General features: G+C 39.7%; 1 protein-coding gene across 1 annotated transcript in view; it reads left to right on the top strand.

Annotated features, from left to right (window-relative positions):
- The window catches only part of LOC139373932 (dystrophin-like), a 130,396-nt gene that overhangs the window by 61,229 nt on the left and 63,167 nt on the right, over positions 1 to 6,000 (top strand). The window lies entirely within an intron of this gene.

Here is a 6,000-nt window from a genome sequence, read left to right as displayed (position 1 = left end):
CACAATTTGATGGCTTGGTACACAATTTGATGGCATAGTGTACAATTTGATGACGTGGTACACAATTTGATGGCGTAGTATACAATTTGATGACGTGGTACACAATTTGAGGACGTGGTACACAATTTGATGACGTGGTACACAATTTGATGGCATAGTGTACAATTTGATGACGTGGTACACAATTTGATGGCGTAGTGTACAATTTGATGGCGTAGTGTACAATTTGATGATGTGGTACACAATTTGATGACGTAATACACAATTTGATGGCGTAGTGTACAATTTGATGATGTGGTACACAATTTGATGGCTTGGTACACAATTTGATGGCATAGTGTACAATTTCATGACGTGGTACACAATTTGATGGCATAGTGTACAATTTGATGACGTGGTACACAATTTGATGACGTGGTACACAATTTGATGACGTGGTACACAATTTGATGGCATAGTGTACAATTTGATGACGTGGTACACAATTTGATGGCGTAGTATACAATTTGATGACGTGGTACACAATTTGATGGCATAGTGTACAATTTGATGACGTGGTACACAATTTGATGGCATAGTGTACAATTTGATGGCATAGTATACAATTTGATGACGTGGTACACAATTTGATGACGTGGTACACAATTTGATGGCATAGTGTACAATTTGATGACGTGGTACATAATTTGATGACGTGGTACACAATTTGATGGCGTAGTGTACAATTTGATGACGTGGTACACAATTTGATGACGTGGTACACAATTTGATGGCATAGTGTACAATTTGATGACGTAATACACAATTTGATGACGTGGTACACAATTTGATGGCGTAGTATACAATTTGATGACGTGGTACACAATTTGATGACGTGGTACACAATTTGATGGCATAGTGTACAATTTGATGACGTGGTACACAATTTGATGACGTGGTACACAATTTGATGGCGTAGTGTACAATTTGATGACATGGTACACAATTTGATGACGTGGTACACAATTTGATGGCATAGTGTACAATTTGATGACGTAATACACAATTTGATGACGTGGTACACAATTTGATTAAATAGTACACACTTTAATGACATAGTACACAATTTGAGGATGTAGTATACAATTTGATTATATAGTACACACTTTAATGACATAGTACACAATTTGATGACGTAGTATACAATTTGATTATATAGTACACACTTTAATGACATAGTACACAATTTGATGACGTAGTATACAATTTGATTATATAGTACACACTTTAATGACATAGTACACAATTTGAGGACGTAGTATACAATTTGATTATATAGTACACACTTTAATGACATAGTACACAATTTGATGACGTAGTATACAATTTGATTATATAGTACACACTTTAATGACATAGTACACAATTTGAGGACGTAGTATACAATTTGATTATATAGTACACACTTTAATGGCATAGTACACAATTTGATGACGTAGTATACAATTTGATTATATAGTACACACTTTAATGACATAGTACACAATTTGATGACGTAGTATACAATTTGATTATATAGTACACACTTTAATGACATAGTACACAATTTGAGGACGTGGTTCACAATTTGACTGGCTGAGATTATACAGAAGATTGAAAGTGCATCTTTATGGACTTGGACAAACACATAAGCAAGCACACGTACAACATGAAAACGTCTACTGATTTGGTTGTTACCGTACCGTATTTCATCACACAGAGGAGGATGTTAAGGGTTACCTGTGTTATCAGAGATAAAGCACTGTTTAGACTCCACACCTCACTGATCAGGGCTTTAGTTTAGTTTCCTAACAACTAAAAAGCTCACACGTTATTTCTCTTATTGGCCCTAACACACAGCCACGAGAGAACAAATGTATCTAAGTGAAGCTCTTGTTTCTTTCACGTAGAGATGTAAATCCAGTGTGAGAGGCTCCTCAGGTCCAGAGCATTACCTGGACTGAAATAGGTTCCGGTTTCATTTTGAGTGCCGGTACTGTTTATAATGAGGTGCAGGAGCTCCACAATACTGTTGATCTAATATTCTATAAGAGGAGCAGTAGAACAGTTTAGGTTGCCGGTAGTCAGCGCCGGCGAACTCCTGCCCATGTCAAGCACTGATTACTTCACTTTAGGCTTTTAGCTCAGAAAAGAACAACATCACGTTTATTGAAATAGTTTGTTTACCCCATAAACCTGTGACTATTTTACTTAGAGTTACGGAATAGGCAGGGAACAGTCACTAGCATTGTTGAGGAACAGTCACTCTAACATTCTTAGGTAACAGTCACTCTAACATTGTTAGTGAACAGTCACTCTAACATTGCTAGGGAACAGTCACTAGCATTGTTGAGGAACAGTCACTCTAACATTGTTAGCATTGTTGAGGAACAGTCACTCTAACATTGAGGAACAGTCACTAGCATTGTTGAGGAACAGTCACTCTAACATTGCTAGGGAACAGTCACTAGCATTGTTGAGGAACAGTCACTCTAACATTCATCTAGTTAGGGAACAGTCACTCTAACATTGTTAGGGAACAGTCACTCTAACATTGTTAGGAAACAGTCACTCTAACATTGCTAGGGGACAGTCACTCTAACATTGCTAGGGGACAGTCACTCTAACATTGTTAGGAAACAGTCACTCTAACATTTTTAGGGAACAGTCACTCTAACATTGTTAGGAAACAGTCACTCTAACATTGTTAGGGAACAGTCACTCTAACATTGTTAGGGAACAGTCACTCTAACATTGTTAGGGAACAGTCACTCTAACATTGTTAGGGAACAGTCACTCTAACATTGCTAGGGAACAGTCACTCTAACATTGTTAGTGAACAGTCACTCTAACATTGTTAGGAAACAGTCACTAAAATTGTTAGGGAACAGTCACTCTAACATTGTTAGGAAACAGTCACTCTAACATTGCTAGGGAACAGTCACTAGCATTGTTGAGGAACAGTCACTCTAACATTGCTAGGGAACAGTCACTAGCATTGTTGAGGAACAGTCACTCTAACATTGCTAGGGAACAGTCACTAGCATTGTTGAGGAACAGTCACTCTAACATTCATCTAGTTAGGGAACAGTCACTCTAACATTGTTAGGGAACAGTCACTCTAACATTGTTAGGAAACAGTCACTCTAACATTGCTAGGGGACAGTCACTAACATTGTTAGTAACTCTAACATTAGGAAACAGTCACTAAAATTGTTAGGGAACAGTCACTCTAACATTGTTAGGAAACAGTCACTAGGGAACTAACATTCTAACATTGCTAGGGAACAGTCACTAGCATTGTCACAGTCTAACATTGTTAGCATTGGAAACAGTCACTCTAACAACATTGTCACTCTAACATTTTTAGGGAACAGTCACTCTAACATTGTTAGGGAACAGTCACTCTAACATTGTTAGGGAACAGTCACTCTAACATTGTTAGGGAACAGTCACTCTAACATTGTTAGGGAACAGTCACTCTAACATTGTTAGGGAACAGTCACTCTAACATTGTTAGGAAACAGTCACTCTAACATTGCTAGGGAACAGTCACTGACATTGCTAGGGGACAGTCACTCTGACATTGCTAGGGGACAGTACTCTAACATTGTTAGGGGACAGTCACTCTGACATTGCTAGGGGACAGTCACTCTGACATTGCTAGGGGACAGTCACTCTAACATTGCTAGGGGACAGTCACTCTAACATTGTTAGGGGACAGTCACTCTAACATTGTTAGGGGACAGTCACTCTGACATTGCTAGGGAACAGTCACTCTAACATTGCTAGGGGACAGTCACTCTAACATTGCTAGGGAACAGTCACTCTAACATTGCTACGGGACAGTCACTCTAACATTGCTAGGGAACAGTCACTCTAGCATTGTTAGGGAACAGTCACTCTGACATTGCTAGGGGACAGTCACTCTAACATTGTTAGGGAACAGTCACTCTAACATTGCTAGGGAACAGTCACTCTACCATTGCTAGGGAACAGTCACTCTAACATTTCTAGGGAACAGTCACTCTAACATTGCTAGGGAACAGTCACTCTAACATTGCTAGGGAACAGTCACTCTAACATTGTTAGGGAACAGTCACTCTAACATTGCTAGGGAACAGTCACTCTAACATTGCTAGGGAACAGTCATTCTAACATTGCTAGAGAACAGTCACTCTAACATTGCTAGGGGACAGTCACTCTAACATTGCTAGGGAACAGTCACTCTGACATTCATTGTCGATGACACGGACAAGAGAGAAGGTCTCCCAGGCATATTGCTGTACACAAACAATTCTTCACTTTCTTACTTTAAGGATAGAAACAAATCCCTGGGATCTCTGGTGTATGTACAGTGCCTTGCGAAAGTATTCGGCCCCCTTGAACTTTGCGACCTTTTGCCACATTTCAGGCTTCAAACATAAATATATAAAACTGTATTTTTTTGTGAAGAATCAACAACAAGTGGGACACAATCATGAAGTGGAACGACATTTATTGGATATTTCAATCTTTTTTAACAAATCAAAAACTGAAAAATTGGGCGTGCAAAATTATTCAGCCCCCTTAAGTTAATACTTTGTAGCGCCACCTTTTGCTGCGATTACAGCTGTAAGTCGCTTGGGGTATGTCTCTATCAGTTTTGCACATCGAGAGACTGACATTTTTTCCCATTCCTCCTTGCAAAACAGCTCGAGCTCAGTGAGGTTGGATGGAGAGCATTTGTGAACAGCAGTTTTCAGTTCTTTCCACAGATTCTCGATTGGATTCAGGTCTGGACTTTGACTTGGCCATTCTAACACCTGGATATGTTTATTTTTGAACCATTCCATTGTAGATTTTGCTTTATGTTTTGCATCATTGTCTTGTTGGAAGACAAATCTCCGTCCCAGTCTCAGGTCTTTTGCAGACTCCATCAGGTTTTCTTCCAGAATGGTCCTGTATTTGGCTCCATCCATCTTCCCATCAATTTTAACCATCTTCCCTGTCCCTGCTGAAGAAAAGCAGGCCCAAACCATGATGCTGCCACCACCATGTTTGACAGTGGGGATGGTGTGTTCAGCTGTGTTGCTTTTACGCCAAACATAACGTTTTGCATTGTTGCCAGAAAGTTCAATTTTGGTTTCATCTGACCAGAGCACCTTCTTCCACATGTTTGGTGTGTCTCCCAGGTGGCTTGTGGCAAACTTTAAACGACACTTTTTATGGATATCTTTAAGAAATGGCTTTCTTCTTGCCACTCTTCCATAAAGGCCAGATTTGTGCAATATACGACTGATTGTTGTCCTATGGACAGAGTCTCCCACCTCAGCTCTAGATCTCTGCAGTTCATCCAGAGTGATCATGGGCCTCTTGGCTGCATCTCTGATCAGTCTTCTCCTTGTATGAGCTGAAAGTTTAGAGGGACGGCCAGGTCTTGGTAGATTTGCAGTGGTCTGATACTCCTTCCATTTCAATATTATCGCTTGCACAGTGCTCCTTGGGATGTTTAAAGCTTGGGAAATCTTTTTGTATCCAAATCCGGCTTTAAACTTCCTCACAACAGTATCTCGGACCTGCCTGGTGTGTTCCTTGTTCTTCATGATGCTCTCTGCGCTTTTAACGGACCTCTGAGACTATCACAGTGCAGGTGCATTTATATGGAGACTTGATTACACACAGGTGGATTGTATTTATCATCATTAGTCATTTAGGTCAACATTGGATCATTCAGAGATCCTCACTGAACTTCTGGAGAGAGATTGCTGCACTGAAAGTAAAGGGGCTGAATAATTTTGCATGCCCAATTTTTCAGTTTTTGATTTGTTAAAAAAGTTTGAAATATCCAATAAATGTCGTTCCACTTCATGATTGTGTCCCACTTGTTGATTCTTCACAAAAAAATACAGTTTTATATCTTTATGTTTGAAGCCTGAAATGTGGCAAAAGGTCGCAAAGTTCAAGGGGGCCGAATACTTTCGCAATGCACTGTATGTGAGT

The sequence above is a fragment of the Oncorhynchus clarkii genome, chromosome 18 (assembly GCF_045791955.1).
Source record: "Oncorhynchus clarkii lewisi isolate Uvic-CL-2024 chromosome 18, UVic_Ocla_1.0, whole genome shotgun sequence".
Classification (NCBI taxonomy): Eukaryota; Metazoa; Chordata; class Actinopteri; order Salmoniformes; family Salmonidae; genus Oncorhynchus; species Oncorhynchus clarkii.
This window is presented reverse-complemented; position numbering and strand designations above follow the sequence as displayed.